This window comes from Ovis canadensis, chromosome X, assembly GCF_042477335.2.
Source record: "Ovis canadensis isolate MfBH-ARS-UI-01 breed Bighorn chromosome X, ARS-UI_OviCan_v2, whole genome shotgun sequence".
NCBI lineage: Eukaryota > Metazoa > Chordata > Mammalia > Artiodactyla > Bovidae > Ovis > Ovis canadensis.
Window position 1 is genome coordinate 83,155,071 of NC_091727.1, and position 25,752 is coordinate 83,180,822.

Sequence of the window (25,752 nt, forward strand, 5' to 3'; positions counted from 1 at the left end):
TGTAATCAATCTGATATAGGTATTGTCCATTTGGTGATGTCCATGTGTAGAATCATCTCTTGTGTTGTTGGAAGAGGGTGTTTGTTATGACCAATGCATTCTCTTGACAAAACTGTTAGCCTTTTCCCTGTTTCATTTTGTACTCCAAGGCCAAACTCGTCTGTTACTCCAGGTATCTCTTGACTTCCTTCTTTTGCTTTTCATTCCCCAATGATGAAAAAGACATTTTTGTGTGTGTGTGCGTTAGTTCTAGGTCTTGTATGACTTCATAGAACTGGCTAGCAGTGGGGGTAAGGCTAATATGCTCAGACTCTGGTTATATTTAAAAAGAAATATGGACAGGAGTTGCTGGTACATTAGGTTTTGGACATGAGAGAGAGAAGACAAGGATAAGTCCAAGATTTTTGCTTGAGGGACTAGAATAACTAAGGTATTATTTATTAATGAAGAATAATAACAGGAACCATTATATTTGTTGGAGAATGAAGAGCTGAGGGCTTGGACTTGTTATGTAGGAGATGTCTATTGAATCTCGAAATTGTTGTTTGAGTTGAGTAAGCAGTGGGCTATATTATTCTGGAGTACAGGAGACGGGTATTAGGCTGTAGACATATGAAGTAAAATTGAGTAACATGAAAACTGATAATTAACCTTTGAAATTAGGAACATGGGGGTCAGTGGTAACTTTAACAAGGGTAGCTTATTTATTTATTTTACTTTACAATATTGTATTGGTTTTGCCATACATCAACATGAATCTGCCACGGGTGTACACGTGTTCCCAATCCTGGACCCCCCTCCCACCTTCCTCCTCATACCATCCTTCTGGGTCATCCCAGTGCACCAGCCCCAAGCATCCTGTATCCTGCAGGCTCATCAGTTGAGAGTAAGAATGGAGTGCTACCTATTTGAGGCTTAAGAAGGGAGTGCTGTGTGTTGTGCTTAGTTTCTCAGTCGTGTCCAACTCTTTACCACCCCATGGATGGTAGCCCACCAGGCTCTGTCCATGATTCTGTAGACAAGAATACTGGAGTGGGTTGCCATGCCTTCCCCCAGGGGATCTTTCCAATCCAGGGGTCGAACTCAGGTCTCTCTCATTGCAGGTGGATTCTTTACAGTCTAAGCCACCAGGGAAGCCCAAGAATACTGGAGTGGGGAGCCTATCCCTTCCCAGGGGAAATTCCCTACCCAGAAATCAAACTGGGGTCTCCTGCACTGCAGGCAGATTCTTTACCAGCTGAGCTACCAGGGAAGCCCTAAAAAAAGAACAGATGGTACTAAATAGTTTTCTATTTTTTGATGTTCTTATTACTTTTATTTTATTTTTATTGAAGTGTATTTGCTGTACAATATTATATGTTAAAAATATACAGAAGACTCAGTTTTAAAGGTTATGCTCCATTTATTGCTCAATATTATACAATATATCATTGAAGCTTACTTTATACAGAATAGTTTGTACCTGCCAACCCCTTATCCTTATCTTGCACCTCCCCACTCACTTCCCACTCCGCACTGGTAACCACTAGTTTGTTCTCTAGTCATCTAGAGAGTGGGTTATGAAACTGTTACAGCATTGCCAGGCAGCACTAAAGGCTCTCTGAAGTTAATTAATGGTCATGAATTTGAAGGCTAGAATTGAATGATCATCAAACCAGTTAACATGAAAACAGAATAAATGGAGAACTGGATTTAAGTAGGGTAGGGTTTTTTTCCCAGGTGAGTATGAAGAATGGAAAAAGAAGCAAAGGATTTAATGGTATATAACTGGGAGTAATGGTAATGATGGATCATGAAATACAAAGTGAGGTAAAAAGGAATGTAGCATTAAAAAGAAGCAGGGTAAGTAGATTGGATGTCCCAGTAGGGTCAAGAAAACGTTGGGATTGGGGCATTTGAAAGAGTCAGCAGAGAAGATAAGAAGAAATGGCTGGAGAAGGGGATGCTGAAATTGAGATTATATGCATAAGGCAGTTATTTATTAAAAAGAAGTCAGAAAATCAGTCTTGAGCTCAGTTTCCAGAAAGAGTTGCCGAGGACCAATGCCACAGAACTGGCCTGATAAGAAAAACTGTTGCTCCTGCATTAGATGCTAAGAAATTGACCACCACAACAGCTATTGCTGCCAACACTGATGCTACTACCTTATTAAGAACTTGACCTTGCAATCTCTGCCATCCTTCAAAGCCAAGTTCTGTCACTACTACCTGTTCCAGTAAAATGGGAACCAATATTAATTTATGCATGTCTTCAATTCCAAATCAAAGTCTCATATCAGGGCACCTGATTGGTAGAAACTAAGTCATATTCCACATCTTAGTTTCAATAGAAGTTTGAGTTTTTACTTCTACATTTGAGAGGTGAAAATTATAGTGTAATAATTTCCCAAATACAGAAAGGATATTCATGATATTTTGGTTAGACACAAATACAACAAATATCTACTATAAAGATTTCATAAATTCATAGCATAATTGCCAAAAATTTACTCATTATTAAAGGGGTGACTAGCAGTATGCATACAACTAATCCAGAATTACTTAGTTGAATATTGAACACAGAGATTGTCCCTGAATGCAATGTAGAAACCAAAGAAAAAAAAAAACAAGAAAATTTGAGACATACATATCTTTTTGAGAATTCCAATATCTATTTATTGAGAGTTTCAGAAAGAAAAGGAAGGGTAAAGGAAGACAAGAATGAGATAAAGACAGAAACAAAAAAGAAAAAAGAGAAGGAAGAAGAGGAATGCAACAAAAGAAATACTGGACAAAAGTTTCCTTGAACCAAAGAATGATGTAAGTCTTCAGATTTAAAGACCCCACGAAGTCTCAAGCATGAATAATGGGAAGAATGACATGCGCCTACATAGATCTTAGTAAAAAAATTTTAAGCTCTTAAGCCAAAGAGTTCCAAAGAATAGGGAGGAGAAATAAGAAAGCCTTCCTCAGGGATCAATGCAAAGAAATAGAGGGAAACAATAGAATGGGAAAGATTAGAGATCTCTTCAAGAAAATCAGAGATGCAAAAGGAATAGTTCTTGCAAAGATGGGCACTATAAAGGACAGAAATGGTATGGACCTAACAGAAGCAGAAGATATTAAGAAGAGGTGGCAAGAATACACAGAAGAACTATACAAAAAAGATCTTCATGACCCAGATAATCATGATGGTGTCATCACTCACCTAGAGCCAGACATCCTGGAGTCCGAAATCAAGTGGACCTAAGGAAGCATCACTATGAACAAAGCTAGTGCAGGTGATGGAATTCCAGTTGATGTATTTTAAATCCTAAAAATTGATGCTGTGAAAGTGTTGCACTCAGTACGCCAGCAAATTTCGAAAACTCAACAGTGGCCACAGCATTGGAAAAGGTCAATCTTCATTACAATCCCAAAGAAAGGCAATGCCAAAGAATGTTCAAACTACCACACAATTGCACTCATCTTACACACTAGCAAATTAATGCTCAAAATTCTCCAAGCCATGCTTCAAGAGTACGTGAACAGTGCATGAACTTCCAGATGTTCAAACTGGATTTAAAAAGGCAGAGGAACCAGAGATCAAATTGCAAAATCTGTTGGATCATTGAAAAAACAAGAGAGTTACAGAAAAACCATCTACTTCTGCTTTATTGACCATGCCAAAGCCTTTGGTTGTGTGGGTCACAACAAACTGTGGAAAATTCTTAAAGAGATGGGAATACCAGACCACCTGACCTGCCTCCTGAGAAATCTATATGCAGGTCAAGAAGCAACAGTTAGAACTGGACATGTAACAACAGACTGGTTCCAAACTGGGAAAGGAATACATCAAGGCTGTATATTGCCACCCTGCTTATTTGACTTATATGCAGAATATATTATGAGAAATGCTGGACTGGATGAAGCACAAGCTGGAATTAAGATTGCTGGGAGAAATACCAGTAACCTCAGATATGCAGATGACACCGTATTTATGGCAGAAAACGAAGAACTAATGAGCTTCTTGATGAAAGTGAAAGAGGAGAGTGAAAAAGTTGGCTTAAAACTCAACACTCAGAAAACGAAGATCATGGCATCTGGTCCCATCACTTCATGGCAAATAGATGGGGAAACAATGGAAACAGTGACAGACTTTATTTTCTTGGGCTCCAAAATCACTGCAGGTGGTGACTGCAGCCACGAAATTAAACGATGCTTGCTCCTTGGAAGAGAAGTTATGACCAACTTAGACATCTTATTAAAAAGCAGAGACATTACTTTACCAACAAAGGTCTGTCTAGTCAAAGCTATGGTTTGTCCAGTAGTCATGTACGGATGTGAGAGCTGGACCATAAAGAAAGCTGAGCGCCAAAGAATTAATGCTTTTGAGCTGTAGGGTTGGAGAAGACTCTTGAGAGTCCCTTGGACAGCAAGGAGATCCAACCAGTCCATCCTAATGGAGATCAGTCCTGGGTGTTCATTCAAAGGACTGATGTTGAAGCTGAAACTCCAATACTTAGGCTACCTGATGCGAAGAGTTGACTCATTGGAAAAGACCCTGATGCTGGGAGGGATTGGAGGCAGGAGAAGAAGGGGACGACAGAGGATGAGATGGCTGGATGGCATCACCGACTCGATGAACATGAGTTTGAGTGAACTCCGGGAGTTGGTGAGGACAGGGAGGTCTGGCAAATTGCGACTCATGGGGTCGCAAAGAGTCAGACAAAACTGAACGAATGTACTGAACTGAAAGTATTATAAATGAAGTTAAAAGGCCAATGCTGCTAAGTTGCTGCTACTAAGTCACTTCAGTCGTGTCCGACTCTGTACGACCCCATAGACGGCAGCCCATCAGGCTCCCCCATCCCTGGGATTCTCCAGGCAAGAACACTGGAGTGGGCTGCCATTGCTTTCTCCACTTCATGAAAGTGAAAAGTGAAAGGGAAGTTGCTCAGTTGTATCCGTCTCTTAGCGACGCCATGGACTGCAGCCTACCAAGCTCCTCCACCCATGGGCTTTTCCAGGCAAGAGTACTGGAGTGGGTTGCCATTGCCTTCTCTGAAAAGGCCAATGGCAAACTGTTAAGAAGAATAATGTCTATACCAGAAATCATGCCTTAATATTTACATTAATGTTGATGTTTTGATGTATATATCAAATTCTTAGAGGTCCTGAACAAAAAGACAACTCAACAGAAAAATAGACAAAGAAATATTTTGAGAAATACTGTTCTCAATATGAGACATATAAATAGCTAATATTTATGTGAAAAAATATTGAATCTCATTCATATTTTTAAAAACCCAAGATTTTTTTATCTTTCAGGTGGCAAATGTCAACAAATTTGGTCATTAGTTAGCAAGAATGTGAGAAAATGAGTATTCTTCTAAATTCTTGGTGGCAATGTAAATTGGTGCATGTTTTTTGGAGAACAACCTGGCAAAATTAAAATACATGTATTCTTTGTCCCTGTATTTTCAGTTTAGAAATTTATCCTATAGATAGATTACACAATATGCAAAAATATATGTAAAAGATATTTATTGTTGTGCTGCTTATACTACAAAAAATTTGAAAACATTCTAAATGTCCATCAGTCAGAGATTAGATTTTGGCACTTCTGGCAAAGTGAAGAGGCCTACATGACAGGAGTCTATGAGGATGAAAGAGTCTCCCAGTATTCTTTTAAAAAACAGCTTTACTGAGATATGATTCATCCATTTAAAGTGAACAATTCTGTAGTGTGTAGTCTATTCACAGAGTGTGGTATCATTGTATCTATGTAATACCACAGTTTTTTCATCACCCCCAAAAGAAACTCATTAGCAGTCACTTCCCATTTTCTCCTCCCTGTAGCCCCTGAATTCATTAATCTACCTTCTGTCTTTATAGAATCTTCTATTCTGGAAATTTCATGTAAATGTAATCACACAATATTTGGCATTTTGTATGTGGCTTCTTTTACTTATTGTGATGTTTTCAAGGTTCATCCATGTGGTAGTATGAATCAGTTCTTTATTCCTTTCCATGGCTGAATAATATTTCATTGTGTGGATAAACAACATTTTATTTGTCCAATCGTTAGGATGATGGACATTTGTGTTGTTTCTACCTTTTGGCTATTCTGAATAATGCTGCTGTGAATATTTTTCTACAGGTTTTTGTGTGAAGATATGTTTTCAATTCTTGCTATATCAGATGATAACTTCATGTTTAACATTTTGAGGAACATTCATATGGTTTTCCTGGAGAAGGCGATGGCACCCCACTCCAGTCCTCTTGCCTGGAAAATTCCATGGACAGAGGAGCCTGGTGGGCTGCAGTCCATGGAGTCGCAAAGAGTCGGACACGAAGCGACTTAGCAGCAGCAGCAGTAGCATACAGTTTTCCAAAGTGCCTGTATCATTTTTATAATATCACCAGCAGTGTATGAGCCTTCTAATTTCAACATGTCCTTGTCTGTTGTTTTGACTTTAGCCATCTAGTTATCTCAGCACCATTTGTTGAAAAAACTATTCTTTCTCCCATTAAACTGTACTGACAATTGACCATAAATGTAAAGGTTTATTTATGGACTATCACTTCTGTTGCATTCATATATATATATGTGTGTGTGTGCACGTGTGTATATGTATATGTATATATATAGTCAGCAAAAACAAGATCTGGAGATGACGTCCTAATTGCAAAATACATTAAACTGAAGAAAGTAGGGAAATCCACTAGGCCATTCAGGTATGACCTAAATCAAAACCCTTATGATTATACAGCAGAGGTGACAAATAGCTTCAAGAGCTTAGATATGATAGACAGAGTGTCTGAAGAACTATGGACAAAGGTCTATATCATTGTACAGGAGGAAGTGACCAAACCCATCCCAAAGAAAAAGAAATGCAAGAATGCAAAGTGGTTGTCTGAGGAGACTTTGCACACAGCTCAGCAAAGAAGAGAAGCAAAAAGCAAAGGAGAAAAGGAAATATATACCCAACTGAATGCAGAGTTCCAAAGAATAGCAAAGAGAGATAAGAAGGCCTTTCTAAGTGAACAATGCAAACAAGTGGAGGAAAACAATAGAATGGGAAAGACTAGAGATCTCTTCAAGAAAATTGGAGATATCAAGGGAACATTTCATGCAAGGATGGGCACGATAAAGGACAGAAACAGTGAGGACCTAACAAAAGCAGAAGAGGTTAAGAGGTGGCAAGAATACACAGAAAAGGTTTTAATGATCCAGATAACTACAATGGTGTGGTAACTCACCTAGAGCCTGACATCCTAGAGTCAGAAGTCAAGTGGCCCTTAGGAAGTATTACTACAAACAAGGCTAGTGGAGGTGACAAAATTCCAGCTGAGCTATTTCAAATCCTAGAAGATGATGCTGTGAAAGTGCTTCACTCAGTATGCCAGCAAATTTGGAAAACTCAACAGTGGCCACAGAACTGGAAAAGGTCAATTTTCATTCCAATCCCAAAAAAGAGCAATGCCAAAGAATGTACAAGTTATTGTACAATTGCACTCATTTCTCATGCTAGTAGGATTATATTCACAGTCCTTCAAGCTAGGCTTCAGCAGTATGTGAACCAAGAACTTCCACATGTACAACTGGGTTTATAAAAGACAGAGGAACAGAGGTCTAATTGCCAGCATTCGTTGGATCATAGAGAAAGCAGGGGAGTTTCAGGAAAACAGCTACTTCTGCTTCATTGACTACACTAAAGCCTTTGATTGTGTGAATCACAACAAACTGTGGGAAATTCTTAAAGATATGGGAATACCAGGCCATCTTAATTGTCTCCTGAGAAACCTTTATATGGGCCAAGAATCAACAGTTAGAACCTACATGGAACATCGGACTGTTTCAAAATAAGAAAAGGAGTACGAGAAGGGTGTATATTGTCACCCTGTTCATTTAACTTATAGGCAGAGTACATCATGTGGAATGCCAGACTGGATGAATCACAAGCTGGAATCAAGACTGCTGGGAGAAATAACAACAACCTCAGATATGCAGATGATAATACTCTAATAGCAGAAGCTGAAGAGAAACTAAAGAGCCGCTTGATGAAAGTGAAAGAACAGAGTGAAAAAGCTGGCTTGAAACTCAACATTCAAAAAACTAAGATCACGGCATCCGGTCCATCACTTCATGACAAATAGAAGGGGGAAAAGTAAAAACAGTGACCGCTTTTATTTTCTTGAGCTCCAAAATCACTGTGGATGGTGACTGCAGCCATGAAATTAAAAGACACTTACTCCTAGGAAGGAAAGCTATAACACATCTAGACAGTGTATTAAAAAGCAGAGACATCACTTTGCCAAGCTATGGTTTTTCCAGTAGTCATGTATAGATGTGAGAGTTGGACCATAAAGAAGACTATTCAGTTCAGCCAGTCAGTCATGTCCAACTCTTTGTGACCCCATGAATCGCAGCACGCCAAGCCTCCCTGTCCATCACCAACTCCTGGAGTTTACCCAAACTCATGTACATCAAGTTGGTGATGCCATCCAGCCATCTCATCCTCTGTCATCCCCTTCTCCTCCTGCCCCCAATCCCTCCCAGCATCAGGGGCTTTTCCAATGAGTCAACTCTTTGCATGAGGTGGCCCAAGTATTGGAGTTTCACCTTCAGCATCAGTCCTTCCAATGAACACCCAGGACTGATCTCCTTTAGGATGGACTGCTTGGATTTCCTTTCAGTCCAAGGGACTCTCAGGAGTCTTCTCCAACACCACTGTTCAAAAACATCAATTCTTCAGCGCTCAGCTTTCTTCACAGTCCAACTCTCACATCAATACATGACCACTGGAAAATCTATAGCCTTGACTAGACAGACCTTTGTTGGCAAAGTAATGTTTCTGCTTTTTAATATGCTGTCTAGGTTGGTCATAACTTTCTTTCCAAGGAGTAAGTATCTTTTAATTTCATGACTGCAATCACCATCTGCAGTGATTTTGGAGATGGGCAACACCAAAATCAGATTGATTATATTCTTTGCAGCCAAAGATGGAGAAGCTCTATACAGTCAACAAAAGCAAGACTGGGAGCTGACTGTGGCTCAGATCATGAACTCCTTATTGCCAAATTAAGACTTAAATTTAAGAAAGTAGGGAAAACCACTAGACCATTCAGGTATGACCTAAATCAAATCCCTTATGATTATCCAGTGGAAGTGAGAAATAGATTTAAGGGACTAGATCTGACAGATAGAGTGCCTGATGAACTATGGACAGAGATTTGTGACATTGTACAGGAGACAGGGATCAAGACCATCCCCATGGAAAAGAAATGCAAAAAAGTAAAATGGCTGTCTGGGGAGGCCTTACAGATAGCTGTGAAAAGAAGAGAAGCGAAAAGCAAAGGAGAAAAGGAAAGATATAAGCATCTGAATGCGGAGTTCCAAAGAATAGCCAGGAGAGATAAGAAAGTCTTCCTCAGTGATTGATGCAAGGAAATAAAGGAAAACATCAGAATGGGAAAGACTAGAGATCTCTTCAAGAAAATTAGAGATACCAAGGGAACATTTTATGCAAAGAAAGCTGAGCACCAAATAATTAATGCTTTGGAACTGCGGTGTTGGAGAAGACTCTTGAGAGTCCCTCAGACTGCAAGGAGATCAAACCAGTCAATCCTAAAGTAAATCAGTCCTGAATTGGGAGGACTGATGCTGAAGCTGAAGCTCCAATACTTTGGCCACCTGATGAAAAGAGAGCTGACTCATTAGAAAAGACCCTGATGCTGTGACAGATTGAGGTCAGGAGGAGAAAGGGGCGACAGAGGATGAGATTGTTGGATGGCATCCAGACTCAATGGACAAGAGTTTGAGCACGCTGTGAGATAGAGAAGGACATGAGGTCCTGGCATGCTGAAGTCCATGGGGTGGCAAAGAATTGAACACAACTTACTCACTGAACAACAAAGAATATATATATATATATGTCTATATGCCTATCCTTATGCTAGTACCATGTTATCTTAGTATAGTTTCTTATATTACTATAATTTTTGAAGATTTGAAATCAGAAATATTGAGTACTCTTATTTTGTTCTTTCTTTTTGAGATTGTTTTAGCTATTCTATGCCCCTTGCCTTTTCATATAAATTTTTTGATTTGCTCAATGATATTTGTGAAAAATCCAACTGGAATTTTGAAAGGAATTGTATTGCATCTCTAGATCACTATCTTAACAATGCTAAGTCTTCTGATACATGAACCTGGAATGTATTTCCATTTATTTACATCTTCTTTAGTTACTTTCAACAATATTTTGTACTTTTCAACATGTAAGTCTTACACTTCTTTTGTCAAATTTAATTCTAAGTATTTTATCTTTTGTGATGCTATTGTAAATGAAATTTTCTTAATTTCATTTTCAGATTGTTCATAGCTAGAGTACAGAAATACACTTTTTTGTATATTGATTTTATATTTGGCCATCTAACTGAATATATGTGTCTCTGTGTGTGTATTTTAGATAGATAAATTGCTCAGGAAGTTTGTTACAAATAATAATCATTGGCTCTTGGGTAATAGCAGCAGAAATAACACAAGTCATTTGTATGGTTGAATGGCAATTCACTGTATGGATATAACCACTCCACCACTCATCTCATGTAATGAATGCAGAGTGTGTAATGTATCTGTAAAAATTGTTTGGATCCTGATGAATTGACAGTCTAAGTGAAGGGTAAAGAGCTTATCAGTGCCTGAAACTCAGAATTATAGTTCAAAATATGCAGTAAAAAGTGAAAGCAAAATCCTTTCCAATTCTTTCATGTTTCACTCCAGTTTCTTTGAATTCCTTCACATTTTGCTTCAGTAAAAGCAAACGTTAATGAGAGTACAGTCATCTTGGTCAGCTGAAAGCTATTTTAGATGCAGTTCCACTTCACATTCTAGACAGCATATTGAAAAGCAGAGACATCACTTTGCTGACAAACGTCTGTATAGTCCAAGCTATGGTTTTTCCAGTAGTCATCTATAGATGTGAGAATTGGATCATGAAGCAGGCTGAGTGCCAAAGAATTGGTACTTTCGAATTGTGATGCTGGAGAAGATTTTTGAGACTCCCTTGGACTGCAAGGAGATCAAACCAGTCAATTCTAAAGGAAATCAACCCTGAATACTCATTGGAAAGACTAATGCTACCTGATGCGAAGAGCTGACTCGTTGGAAAAGACCCTGATGCTGGGAAAGATTGAGGGCAGAAGAAGGTGACAGAGGATGAGATGGTTGGATGGCATTATCAACTCAATGGACATGAATTTAGGCTTTGGGAGATAGTGAAGGATAGGGAAGCCTGGCGTGCTGCAGTTCATGGGGTCGCAAAGAGTCGGACATGACTGAGTGACTGAACAACAACACTTTCTATTCTAATTTCCCCCATAACTTCTCCCTCTTTAGATGACATACAATAGACATTAATCCTACTATAGAGAAGTTGTATGGCATGGAAGTTAAGGGTGTGAGCTCTGGAGTCAGACTACCTTGATTTAAATTCCATTTATGCCATGTATATTTGCTATTTGACCTTAGAGGCAACTTAACTTTATGTCTCTTGCCCTCAGTTTCCCCATACAAAGATGGGATGGTTTTAGTGCCTTGCTTGGAGGATTTTTATGAAGATTGTATATATAGAGAATTTAGAATTTACACTGTTCCTAAGCAATAAATGCTACCATGTCCTTAATATTACATGTCAGTCAGTTGTCACATGAGGGAACAGAGATAGCTATCTCCAGCCTGTGAAGATTAAAAATAAGCAACATTTGTCACTTTAAACTTGGAGCATATGCATTCTCTTGGCCTATTGGGGGAGGGGGTTCCTAAGAGATTTTCTTTTTAAAAATTGGCAATATCAAGAGGAAAGCGCCCAGAAGAGATAGTGAAGAATACCAAGAAAGCAGAGAAGAGAAATAGGAAAGAAAAGATAGAAGGAGAAGAAACCAAGGAAGCCAATGAGAAGAAAGTAAGTAGTTCGCAAGATAGGGTATAACAAGAATAAGGTTCATCAAGATAGGGGAGAGAAAGAGAGAGAGAGACCTTGTAATACAGAGCTAAGAGCTTTAATGAAATTTAACAGAAAAGAAATCTTTGTTTGAAAGGAAGAGACTGACTATATTTAGTACAAGGTAGGATGTTAGTTCTGAAAATAAACTGCTCCCAGAACCGAATGTAATCTTCTGTGGTGTTGTCACCTGCAGCAGGATGGTCACCCTGGTAGGGGAGTTTGGAACCTGGACAAGTCAGCTACTTTAGAGCTCCTGACAATCACAAGGACTTGCCCCACTTTGTCTCTTTACCCCATCCATACCTTTTAAAACATATGATAAACATGGAGAAAAACGTTACATAGTTGAAGAAAGTGAAGTGTATGTTGGCATATATGTGGGTCAGTGAAGTGTCCCGCTAAGTAAATACCAAAATCTAAACACTTTGTGTTGTTGTTGTTGTTGTTTAGTCGCCAAGTCATGTCTGATTCTCTGCAACACCATGGCCTGCAGCACCTCAGGCTTCCCTGTCCTTCACTATCTCCCACAGTTTGCTCAAACTCTTGACTATTGAGTCAGTGATGCTATCCAACCATCTCGTCTTCTGCCACTCTCTTCTCCTTTTGCCTTCAGTCTTTCCCTTTTACCATGTGACCAGATGCTTGACACAATATTCACCACCTCCACAGTATACTTTTGGTAGATGAATGTGGATACAAGGGCCCAGCAGAAAGTATGATAAGCCATATAAAAAGATATACTTGAAGCACACTATAAACTTCATCAAGGTAAATCCTGTGAAGATGCCATGTGTGTGCAACGTAGGGAGTTCACATAGAACATGCAGAAAGGCAAAGATCAAAATACATTAGGAAAAGACAGAAATTTAAGGTACATTTGAATATGCACACACACACACACAGGTTGTTCTGGGAAAATATAGGTGACACTTTTCACTGAAATGGGAAAAAAATAAACAGGAGAAAAAGGAATTTTGATGGAAGAAAATATAACTAGAGTTCAGAATTCTAACTTTCAATTCTATCTTCTAATCACTTTATCACTTCCACTCTTATTCCTGTCTTATCTGGACTTCTGTAATAGCATCCCAACTGTTCTCCCTGTTTTCACCCTAAGCCCCTCTCCCAAATATATATTCCATAGGGAAGCTGGAGAGATCCTTTTAAAATTATGAGTCAGACTCTGTTACTCCTGTATATAATACCTTCTCAAAATGCAAAAGGCTACACATGCTCCAGCCCTCTGCTACCTTTCTAGTTTCATTTGCTACCAGCATCTCTTTACTCTTGTCACTCTAGGCATGCTGATATCTTTGCTTTTCCTAGAACATGCCAAGAACATTCTAGCATCAGGGATTTGCATTTACTCTTCCATCTATGTGAGATATGCTCTACTTATATAGCTGAATTGTTTGCTATCAGTTTATTCAAGACTCAGTTCAAATGTCACCTAATGAGAGAGACTTTCATAACCTTTCCATAAACACCATACATAAAATAACAACCATTCTTACCTTCAATTATATTTTATGGATAAAAGAAGATGATTGATGGAGTTGTCTGATAGGCTGTTAGATATGTGGGTTTAGAGCTCAGCTAGAAGATCTGGACCAGAGATGTAGACCTGGGAGTTTCCAACACTTCAGGCAAGGAAAACAGTCCAGAGGGAAGAGAAATCACGGTACAATCAAGGACCATGTTGGGCTTTTTGAAAATGCAGATTTTCTGGGTCTCACTCAAGATCTCTTGAATAAGAATCTCTGGAGGTGAAGCTTATTTTGATTCCTGATTCATAGCCACTTTTAAGCTCAAAACCCATGTATAATATTATCTAGGTTACCATTTAGATATTACATGTGTACCTTAAATGCAACATACTCAAATCTTATTTTTTAACGTTCCCTCCATATCTCAGTAATTTGCACAATTAGTATGCCATATCTAATAATTCACTAAGTCTTTTTTATTCTATATTCTAACTATCAGGCTTCCCTCGTGGCTCAGAGACCCAAGTTTGAACCCTAGGTAGGGAAGATAACCTGGAGAAGGGAATGGCTACCCACTCCAGTATTATTGCTTGGAGAATCCAATGAACAGAGGAGTCTGGTAAGCTACAGTCCATGGGGTTGCAAAGAGTCAGACATGACTAAGTGAATAAGTGCATAAACACACCCACATTCTACCTATCATCCACTTTTCTTCATCTACTCTGTCCTTACCTGGATTCAGGCCACAATCATGTCTCATTTGATTTAGTGACAGATTTTATCACAGTTTATGTGTTTACATGTCTATTTACTCTACTAGACTGTAAATAATGAGAGGATAAGACCACTAATTTATTCATTCAACCCATATGTAATGAGGACCTACTACATGGCATATTGTCACATTCATCTCTGTATCGATCAAGTATATTGCCTGACATTAACTAGGTGCTCAGTGTGTTTCTTTTATTGAATTACGTTGAAATTTACTATGTTATAGATGAGAAAAATAGGGCCTAGAGATGAAAAATGACCTGCCAACGCCAAACAGCAGGTGAGAATACTGGAGTTTACATTTCCTTACTCAATCCAGTTTTCTTTTCCCCAGGACCACATTGTCTCTCCCTCCTACCTCTCCATAAGTTGTTTTTCTCTCTGACTTTTCTGTATCATTGTCTCATGGTGATATTGCTCCTATACTTGTTTGTCAGCTTCTTTGGAAAGGAAAATAATTATGACCATCCCTATAAGTTTCGTGGTTAAGAATTTCAGTTTACTTGGCATTGCTTGCTTATTCTGGCCTTCATCACTGTTGAATCAGGATGAAGATAGGTCAGCTTTTCATCTGGCACTTCTAAAGAGCTCCCCTTGATTCTGGTCGAGTGTGGACAGAGCTGGTTTCATACAGGACTTGCAAGTTCTCAATAGGTTTGAGCTGTATTCTGGGAAAAGAGAATGAAGAAAGTCTTTCAGAATTTGTACAGAGTAGATGTTTTATGCAGATAACATAAGAGAGAATGTGTTATAGGCTAAGAGAACTTTTTATTTGATTGGGTTTATGGATTAAGACTCTGATAATGATTATGGAGTCATATGCGAACCCATGGACTGTAGCCTACCAGGCTCCTCCGTCCATGGGATTTTCCAGACAAGAATACTGGAGTGGGTTGCCATTTCCTTCTCCAGGAGATCTTCCTGACCCAGGGATTGAACCCTGATGTCCTACATTGTAGGCGGATGCTTTACCATCTGAGCCACCAGGCCAGTCATGATAATGATAATCACATGATAATGATAATGGCATCATCAACTCAATGGACATGAGTTTAGGTAAACTCTGGGAGTTGGTGATGGACAGGGAGGCCTGGTGTGCTGCAGTCCATGGGGTCGCAAAGAGTCGGACATGACTGAGCAACTGAACTAAGCTGACTGAATGATTATTTTAGGCACTCTATTGGACTCTTATACAAAGATTTTTTAGGTATAATGTATTTCACTCACTACAATTATTTGTCAAAGTTGAATTGTTTGCATTATTTTTTAAAGAGGATATAGTTGCTTTACACCCCTTAATGGATCACAGCCTTGTCGTGGTGAAGGGGTTTGTGTAAGTCAGTGAAGCTGTGAGCCTTGCTGTTCAGGGCCAACCAAGTCAGACAGGTCCCCACGAGGCATCCTGACACTTCACAGAACTCCTAGTGAAGAGTTCTAACAAAACGTGGTCCACTGAAGGAGGAAATGGCAAACTACTCCAGTATTCTTGCCTCGAGAACTCCATGGGCAATAGGAAAAGGTTAAAAGATATGTCACTGGAAGATGAGCCCCCCAGACCAGAAAGTGTCCACTGTGCTACTGGGCAAGAGCAGAGGGCAATTACTAATGACTCCAGAAAGAATGAAGAGGCTGGGCCAAAGCCGAAACGACACTCAGTAGTGGATGTGTCTGGTGGTGAAAGTCAAGTCTGAAGCAGTAAATAACAATATTGCATAGGAGCCAGGAAGTTTAGGTCCATGAATCAAGGTCAATTCAACGTGGTCAAGCAGGAGATGGCAAGGTTGAACATCGACATCTTAGGAATCAGTGAACAAAATGGACTATGGGAATGGGTGAATTTAATTCAGATGACCATTATATCTACTAGTGTGGGCAAGAATCCCTTAGAAGAAATGGAGTAGCCCTCATAGTCAACAAGAGTCCAAAATGTAGTACTTGGGTGTAGTCTCAAAAATGACAGAATGATCTTGGTTCCTTTCCAAGGAAAACCACTCAACATCACAGTAATCCAACCCTATGCCCCAAGCACTGATGCCAAAGAAGCTGAAGTTGACCCATTCTATGAAGACCTACATGACTTTCTAGAAGAAATTTTTTTCTTGGGTTCCAAAATCACTGCCGATGGTGCCTGCAGCTTGTTCCTTGTAAGGAAAGCTATGACAAATCTAGACAATATATTAAAAATAAAATATTTTTATTTTGTTGGCAAAATCATTTTGCCAACAAAGGTCCGTGTAGTCAAAGCTATTTTTCCAGGAGTCATGTAGGGATGTGAGAGCTGGACATAAACAAGGCCAAACACTGAAGAATTGATGCTTTTGAATTGTGGTGCTGGAGATGACTCTTGAGAGTCTCTTGGACAGCAAGGAAATCAAACCCGTCAAACCTAAAGGAAATAAACCCTGAATATTAATTGAAAGGACTGATGCTGAAGCTGAAGCTCCAGTACTTTGGCCACCTGTTTCAAAGAGCCGACTCATTGGAAAAGACTCTGATGCTGGGGAAAATTGAGGGCAAGAAGAGAAAGGGGTGACTGAGGAGGAGATGGTTGGATGGCATCACCGACTCAATGGACATGAATTTGGGCAAACTCCAGAAGATAGTGATGGACAGGGAAGCCTAGCATGTTGCAGTCCAAGTAGTCACAAAGAGTTGCACACAACTTAGTGACTGAACAACAACAACAAAAGTTGCTTTACAATGTTGTGTTGGTTTCTGCTGTACAATGAAGTGAATCAGCTATATGTATATATATACCCCCTTCCATTGGACCTCTCTCCCTTCCACCTCCCCTCAATCCAGCTTTCTCAGTCATTACAGAACGCCAAGCTGAGCTCCCTTGCTAGATAGCAGCTTCCCACTAGCTACCTATTTTATACATGGTAGTGTATATATGTCAAAGTTACTCTCCCAATTCATGCCCACCCCTCACCCTTGTTCCCATGTCCATTCACCACGTCTGCATCTCTATTCCTGCCCACAAATAGCTTCATCTGTACTGTTTTTCTAGATTCCACATATACGTTAATATATTATATTTATTTTTCTCTTTCTGACTTAACCTCACTCTGTATGACAGACCCTAGGTCTATCCAGGTCTCTACAAATGACCTAATTTTGTTCCTTTTCATGGCTGAGTAATATTCCATTGTATATATGTACCACATCTTCTTTATACATTCCTCTGTTGATGGACCTCTAGGCTGCTTCCATGTCCTGGCTATTGTAAACAGTGCTGCAGTGAATGTGGAAGTACATGTATGCTTTTGAATTATGGTTTTCTTGGGGTGTATGCCCAGGAGTGGGACTGCTGGGTCGTATTGTAGTTCTATTTTTAGTTTTTTAAGGGACCTCCATACTGTTCTTCATAGTGGCTATACCAATTTACATTTCTACCCACAGTATAGGAGGGTTCCTTTTCTCCATATCCTCTGCAGCATTTATTGTTTGTAGATTTTTTGATGATTACCATTTTCACTGGTGTGAGGTAATACCTCATTCTAGTTTTAATCTGCATTTCTCTAGTAATTAGTGATATTGAGCATCTTCTCATGTGCCTCTTGGCCATTTGTGTATCTTCTTTGGAGAAATGTCTTTTTACGTCTTCCACCATGTCTTGATTGGGTTGTTTCTCTCCCTCTCTTATTTATTTATTTATTTATTTTGGATATTGAGCTGCATGAGCTGTTTGTACATCTTGGAGATTAACCCCTTGTCAGTTGCTTCATTTGCAAACATGTTCTCCCATTCTGATGGTTTTCTTTTCATCTTGTTTATGGTTTTCTTTGCTGTGCAAAAGCTTTAAAGTTTAATTATGTCTTATTTATTTATTTTTATTTTTAGTTTCATTACTCTAGGAGGTGAATCAAAAGAGATCTACAATAATTGCTGCAATTTATGTCAAAGAGTTTTCTTCTTATATTTTTCTCTAGGAGTTTTATGGTGTCCAGCCTTGTATTTAGGCCTTTAATCCATTTTGAGTTTATTCAGACCGTCTTTTCTCCATTGTATATTCTTGCCTCCTTTGTCATAGATTAGGTAACCATAGGTGGGTGGCTTTATCTCTGGATTTTACTTGCTATAATTTAATAAAATCTAAATAAGCTCAGTACATTTACAAATATGTAGGTGGCACCTTCTAGAGAAAATTTCTGCTTCTCACTTCTTCAGGCTATGAGTATAGGGGACCCTCTTAGGGTAGTTCATAAACATGTTGCTTTCACACCTTTGTATCTTTGTTCATTCTGTTATCTCTGCTTGCAATGATTTTTTTGCCACTTTATTTTTTAATTGAACAGTAATTGCTTTACAGTTTTGTTGTTTTCTGTCAAACATCAACAAGAATCAACCATAGGTACACCCATGTCCCCTCCCTCCTTTCTCCCTCCTCATCCAACCCTTCTGGATTGTCACAGATTTTAAATTATTCTCATATTTATTAAATATTTTCTGAGCATCTACTCTACACCAGACATTATGCTAAGTTTGAGAGATTCAGTGATGTTTTCTTTTTTCAAAAGCCAAGGCCATCCTCTTGGCTTTTGTACATGCTATTCCCTCTGGCTGTAATGGCTATCTCATCCATTAAATTTATAGTTAAACATTATCTTTTTAAGGAAGCATTCCATAGCCTCTGTAATACTGGATTAGGTGTGTTTCTTCTCTGCTCCCTACCATAGCACTTACCATCCTTTATTACATTTGTCTATTTGGTATCTTTCCTACTGAATTATGAGCCACTTGAGAGCAGGGATTCATTTATTAATTATATATTAATTAATATATAGCATTTGTTGTTGTTGTTCATGGCTCAGTTGTGTCCAACTCTCTGAGACCCCACGGACTGGCCTCCCTGTCCATCACCAGTTCCCGGAGTTTACTCAAACTCATGTCCATTGAGTCAGTGATGCCATCCAACCATCTCATCCTCTGTCATCCCCTTATCCTCCCACCTTCAATCTTCAGGGTCTTTTCATCATCAGGGTCTTTTCCAATGAGTTGGCTCTTTGCATCAGGTAGTAAAAGTATTAGAGCTTCAGCATTAGTTCTTCCAATGAATATTTAGGGTTGATTTCTTTTATGATTGACTCATTTGATCTCCTTGCTGTCCAAGGGACTCTCAAGAGTCTTCTCCAGCACTACAGTTAAAAAGCATCAGTTCTTCAGTGCTCAGCCTTCTTTATATTTACAGCATAATATCATCATTAACAATATAGTTAATACATTTATTTTAAATATTAATTCATTACTATATCTTTACTCTGTGGTCCTATAATAAGGCAGCAACAGAAACAGCTGAGATGATTTAACCTTCTCACATTTTAGGTGAGTCACTCATTATCTAAGTGCTGGTGATTCAAAAACTAAATTTTCTTCCCTTATGGAGTTGACATTCAAGTGGTTTGGAGAGATTTTTACTCTGTGCCAGACACTGTTCTAAGCATTTTACATGTTTTAATCCATTTAATTCTCACAACAACCCTATGAGGTATATTTATAAATTGTACCAATTTTACAAATGAGAAACCAAGGCCCAAAGTTATTAAGTAACTTGGTCAAGGTTACACAACTGGCGAGTTGCAGACCAGAGATTTGATTTAGGTCAACCCACTCCGGAACTTAGACTCTTAATCACTACACCATGGAACCCTCTCATTTGCAAATCTCTTCAAGGACTTTTGCCCTAAGCATTCTAAGTTACTTGGTATCCCTGAATATTCTGTGTTGTTATATATTCTGTTGCCTTTGAATATTTTGTTCACTCTTCCTGAAATGCCTCCTTAACTCATATCCTGCAGACCTTAGCTTAGAAATCATTTAGCTTTAGAAAAATCCTTGCTTAATCACTTCTCTCCCCAAAAGGCCGGTTAGGTTGTCCTCTTCTTTATCATCCTTAATTATAATGTCTTGTCTCCCATTCTAGAAAGTAATTTCTTTTAATGTAAACAAAATGTTTATCATATTTTTCTTTGCTGATACATCCCCACCTCAGGGCCTGGCACATTGTTCACACGATTAGTGCTTACTGAATGAATAAATGACTTTTGGAAACATACATGAATATTTTTATTTGTGCTTTAGGCTCTTATGTTTCTAAATTACTTGTAGTTTCATTATTTTTGATAAGATATCAGGACAGTACAATTTTTTATAGAAATCAATGTTGAGGCATTACAAAATCCACTATGTGATACCTGACAACTTATTTTACAAGCTTGTTAGATTCAAGGCATTTTAGAAGATATACTTTCTTAGCTCTTTTGTTAATACTGTGCTTTTCAGGAAATATGTTTTGAGAGATTCATTGAGTTGTCCAAGATTTTACAGCTAGCTAGTGACAGTGTTGGGCCTAGAAGCGAACACAGGTCTGCTATTTCCCAATCTCATGCCTTTTTTCTTTTTATAGACACCTTACTGACCTTAATTTGGTTCCAGTGGAATTTGGAGATACTATCTCAGCACTGGTCAACTCATCTATTCCAAAAGGAAGTGATTTTCAAAAAATAAATAACTAATGTTAATGTATACCAGAAAAAGCACTCGCCCCTCCAAATATTGTCCTTATTGCTATGTTTTAGAAATCTCCAATTATAGTTTTATAGTGAATTAACCACATCTTTTCACACTTTATAGCAACTATTTGTTCAGATTATTTGTAATATGAGAGTTCATTCAGAAAAGTTTTTGAAAGAAGGAAGAGTATATCTAACAGAGTATACTGAATAATGAGGACAGGACATAGTTAGAAGTGTTGTAGAAGTTACAAATATAAAAATAAATTAGGGTATCAGTAAAAACTACCATAGGGTTTTAGAGCACAAAGGAGCTTTAATAGTCAGAGAAGGAGTCACAGAGGAATTAAGACCTGAAGGTAGAAAATGAGTATATATAATTCATGTGGAGGATACATATGAAAAGCTGGATTAGGGGTAGCCATGTGAATTGATATCTGAAAAGAGTGAAACATTCAACTTGTCTTATGTTAAGATATGTTGAGGAGAGAAGTGGAATGTATATAGTTGGAGAATAACTTGATTGACAGGCAAAGTAATTTAGACTTAATGCTCTAGGAATTAGAAATAAGTTTTTGAACAAAAGCATAAAATGTGACAATAAGCCACATTTAAGGAAGATATATTTGGCACATATCTGTTCAACTTTAAAGCTGGACTTAAAAAAAGGCTTCAAATTAAAATAATCTTTTGCCTATCCTACAGGATACATTAATGAGAACAGTTTCTAAATACTCATATCTACTGCTCTTTGAACACTTAGCTATGCCAGACACATGACAAAACTTTTAAATGCAAGACTCTGTTTAATCTATAGGAAACAGCACAATCTTGTGAAGTAGGAAATACTGTTATCTCCATTTAAAGATGAAGAAACAGGGTCCAGAGAGGTGAATTGATTTTCCCAAAGTCAGATAGCTTACAAATTGAGGAGCAAAAATGTGGACTCTGATCTGTTCGACCCGAATCTAGTTAGTACAGCTATTGCACGTAGCTGACATGCAGTAAATAACTGTTGAGTAAATGGATGAATGAACATATCGGGAAATCTATCCTTTTCTGCTGATGAATCTACATATTTATTAGTTTAATGGTTTTTGTGATTTTGATAAACGTAGGTCAATGTTAAAAGTAAGGAAGAAGGTTGAATTACAAAAGAGAAGAATTTACACAGGGAAATGTCTTCACTGGAATTTCTGATTGGGTAGAGATGTGGATTTGGTTAGAAATGTATCTATTTATATAGATACACACACACAAACGCATATATATTTATGTATGCGTGCACACACACACATCCATACACATGAACGGAACAGTTTGGAGAACCTTTGACACTGCTACGTGCACATGCAGACCCACACGATTTCTTTTGTTTTCATAACCCTCCTGAGAGGGTATAAATAATGTCAGAGCTTAAAAGGGACTTTAGCAATTGCCCAATCAGATACCCTCATGTAAATGTAGAGATTGAGGCACTAGAGGAGAAAGTAAATTGCAAAGGTCACACAAGGAGTTAGAGTAAGATTAAGAATTTGAGTTTCCTAATTCACAGTTTGTTTTACTCTGAACTGTCGCCATTTACCATCATAATTTTATAGATGGGGTAACCAAAGTATCTTAAGAATGTCGATGGTCAAGCTCCTGCTACTTGTCCATTGAAGCAGGGCTTGAAATCAGATCTATTTTAAATATGAGGCTTGTTTTCATTCAAGTGCTTCTGTCTGCGTGCCCAGGAGGAAGACATTTTCCTATTGAATTAAATATGCACTGAGGATCATTTCCAGAAAGCTTTGTCCTTCACTTGAAGAGAAAATGGGCAAAACTTCATTATTTTCTGGAGCCTGGCAGTCCCAAGGAGGCCCCCTGAAGGCAGGAATTTGGTCTTCCTTATTGAATCCACAATACCAAGCACAAAAGATGGCACTGACAAATATTTGCTGGATATATAACATACTCAACCCAGAAAGGGAAAGGAATGGTTCCTCAATGGATGATGGATGTATAATCATTATTAGTGCTCAAAAAATGGGAACAAATGTGCAAAAGAGGTGGGAGAGACCCTGAAACAAAGGGGAAGCGCAGTCTCTCCAGCTGAAGCTGTGATCACTCAATCAGGGCTGAAAGGTTTGATAGGACCGCAATTGGCAGAGATATTAAATGAGGACTCCTTGAAATTGTTCCTCTTCGCCCCTCCCCCACTCCCCTTTAAATCCTGTTTCAGTCATTACCCAGGGACCGGATACAGAAATTCCTATGGGGAGTTCTAATGGGTCGATTCAATTTCAGCTGGGATGACGCCACTTAGGCAAGCATTAAGAGCTATAGCTCCGGGAAAGCAAATGGAGGTGGGGAGGGGGAGGCTGGGGAGTGGGGGGACGGAGAGAGAGGCTCTAACAAGGAGCATTAAATCTCTCCCCTCCCATCCTCCCGTGTAACCCATTCACAAGACCTCGAGAAAATGTCTACATTCACAAAACTGCGGGCTCGCCGAGCAAGCTGCACACACACTGCGATCTCATCCCCCCTTCCCCCCGCCTCGAACCACCCCGCCGCTCCTCTCTCTGCGGACGTCCTACCCACGCCCGCGAAGCTACACAAATCATCGGACCCTAGCGGTATCTCCTGCTCGGTCGAGAGACCCCCGGTCTCCCACCGCAGTTGCTGCGGCTTCGGTTCAGCTGTCAGATGGGAAGGAGACCGAGGCGGAGGCATCAGGGGTGGAGGAGGAGGGAAGAGGGAGGAGGGAAGGGGGAGGGGCGGGGGAGGGGAAGAGAAGGGGAAGGAAAAGGCTGGAGGAGGGGAAAAAAAGGAGGAGGAGGAGGAGAAGGAGGAGGAGAAAGAGGCGGGGGAGGACGGGGAGGAGAAATAGGAGGAGGAGAAAGAGGAGGAGGTGAACAACTTACCCTGCTGAGCTTTCTTTGGGGAATACGTGCATCAGGATTGAGATCTGCGTGGAAAATCTACACAAAGTATCTGCCACTACAAGTCCGACTCTCCTCAGCGCCACCGTCTCTCTCTCTCTCTCTCTTTTCCCCTTCCTCCCTTTCCCTTTTCTGTGCAGTGTCAGAAAGCCCGAGACAGAACTATCTCTGTTTCTGGCTCCACTGCCAGGGAAGGAGTTTTCATTCAGACTTTCCGAAAAGAGGTGGAGAAACCTAAAGACTCGGGAGAAGAAGAGGTCCTTTGAGCCAGATGGACCATGAGTTCGGCTTCTCTCAGAATGGCTCAGCCCTTGCTTCAAGGTAAGCTGAGCGATGAGCTCCTCAAGACCTCAGAATCCTTTCTATGCAATGCACAGATTGCCATTCATTCCCGTCATCGTGCATGTGTGTGTGTCTCTGTGTATGTGTGTGTGTATGAGAGAGAGAGAGAGAGAGAGAGAGAGAGAGAGAGAGAGAGAGCGTGTCTGTGCACGCGCACAAGCTCAAGCGCATGGGTGAAATAAAATGAAAACCGTTCAACTGAGATTTCAATGAAACAGCCCCTTGCAGAAAACTATCCATGTTGGACATGGCTAAATCGAAAGGGAACTTCTAAATCGCTCTTCCTACAGCCCGATGTCAATGGAATTTCTAGGCTGTTGACCTTAGGATGAATTGTGGGGCTTGCCTAAGCTCTGGGTAGCGCAGCCTAACCACCCAAGCTGAGAACGTAGGGGGAACCCGTGCTGAGGCCAGTCTGGCTGCCCAGCGGGCATCCTGTCAGTGCAGGGCTAGTCTCCGATTGGCTCACAAGTCTGGGCTGTGCATCGCTCAGATTTCATCACATCACCTTGCTCTGGGTAGAAATGGCGCAAGCTGACACGGCATAACCCCCTACTTACATTGAGTCAGAGCAAGGATTTAGAAACCTTTGGATCCAGGCCGGGGTGTGTGTACACATGTCTCTGTGTGGCATATGGAAATTTTGTCCACAGTGAGAATCTGTCAGCATGTCTGGTTAGCCAGTAGATGTTTGATAGGACCTAGGGCCGTGGTGCACACTCTTTTCCATTTGTCTAATGATCATTGCCACTGGCCTCTGTATGCTGCAAACCCATGTTTGATGAATGGAAAACAGACCTTGAACTCTTAAACGGAAAATCTATTTTGAAATGCAAACTATTGTTGTTTTTCTGGGTGCATTAAAGCCTCACTGTAATGTAATTTGGCTATACCAGGTATTAAATCATGTTCCCAACAAGTCAGCTGCATACATACATACAGATAAGGCACAGGCTAGCTTTTTATCCCCAAAGAAGTATTAATCCTGTTCCCGAAACATCTAAATAAAAATTTCTAAGACTTTGTTGTACCATTCTATCCATTTTGGCCTTTTGTTTGTGTTCTGTTTTAGTTCTCTCTAGCTGATAAATCTAGTTAGTGAGTGATCTGGGTGACTTGGAGTCAGAGTTGAGAAGTTGAGTTAGTGGAGAAGTAAAGAACCTGAGGGAAAGGGCGCTAATTCTTCATGAAAGACTTCTGAGGCAGAGGAATACAACCAGCAAACCCAGCATAAAATTTTAGAGCATAAGGACAAGAAAGGACTTTTCAAACCTTCCTTTAATACCCCTCCTCATTTTGCAGATGAAGAAACAGGCCTGGAACAGAAGTCACTTGCCCACAGTCACCCAGAACTCAGTTTCCTGTCTCTTATAAAAGAATTTGGGGTTTAAAGAAAAGATTCCTACTTCTTAAATGAAGAACTAGCATTTTCTTCAGGATTAGAAGTCTGTGAATTCACTTGATATTACAAGTTTTCCTTGTAATATCACTACACTAAAACACCCCTATCTTTAAAAAGGCAAGCTCTTACAACTGCAAGACTCTCTGGTTGGAAATAAACTGCTGTGTGTCTTAATGAAACTGAAGGTAATGAATAGGACTAGGGTAGCAAAGTGACAAGTTAAGAGTTAAATGTGGTGAGAACCTGGCAGCTCCAACAAGATGTATGTGGTAGGAGGGAGGCCCACTCAGTGGCTGAGAGGTTAGTAATGTAAACTATATACAACTTGGTATTTGTCAGG

General features: G+C 39.5%; 2 protein-coding genes across 3 annotated transcripts in view; both read left to right on the forward strand.

The window, feature by feature from the left end:
- The window catches only part of SPRY3 (sprouty RTK signaling antagonist 3), a 126,597-nt gene that overhangs the window by 93,156 nt on the left and 7,689 nt on the right, over positions 1-25,752 (forward strand). The window contains exon 2 of one of the 2 annotated variants that reach the window (XM_070291944.1): positions 23,809-23,989. The gene's annotated coding sequence lies outside the window, so the exon portion shown is untranslated. Of the gene's footprint in view, positions 1-22,978; positions 23,990-25,752 lie in introns of those variants that run through there. The other variant, XM_070291943.1, reaches the window with a different exon arrangement.
- The window catches only part of VAMP7 (vesicle associated membrane protein 7), a 282,802-nt gene that overhangs the window by 93,142 nt on the left and 163,908 nt on the right, over positions 1-25,752 (forward strand). The gene's annotated exons all lie outside the window — the stretch shown is intronic.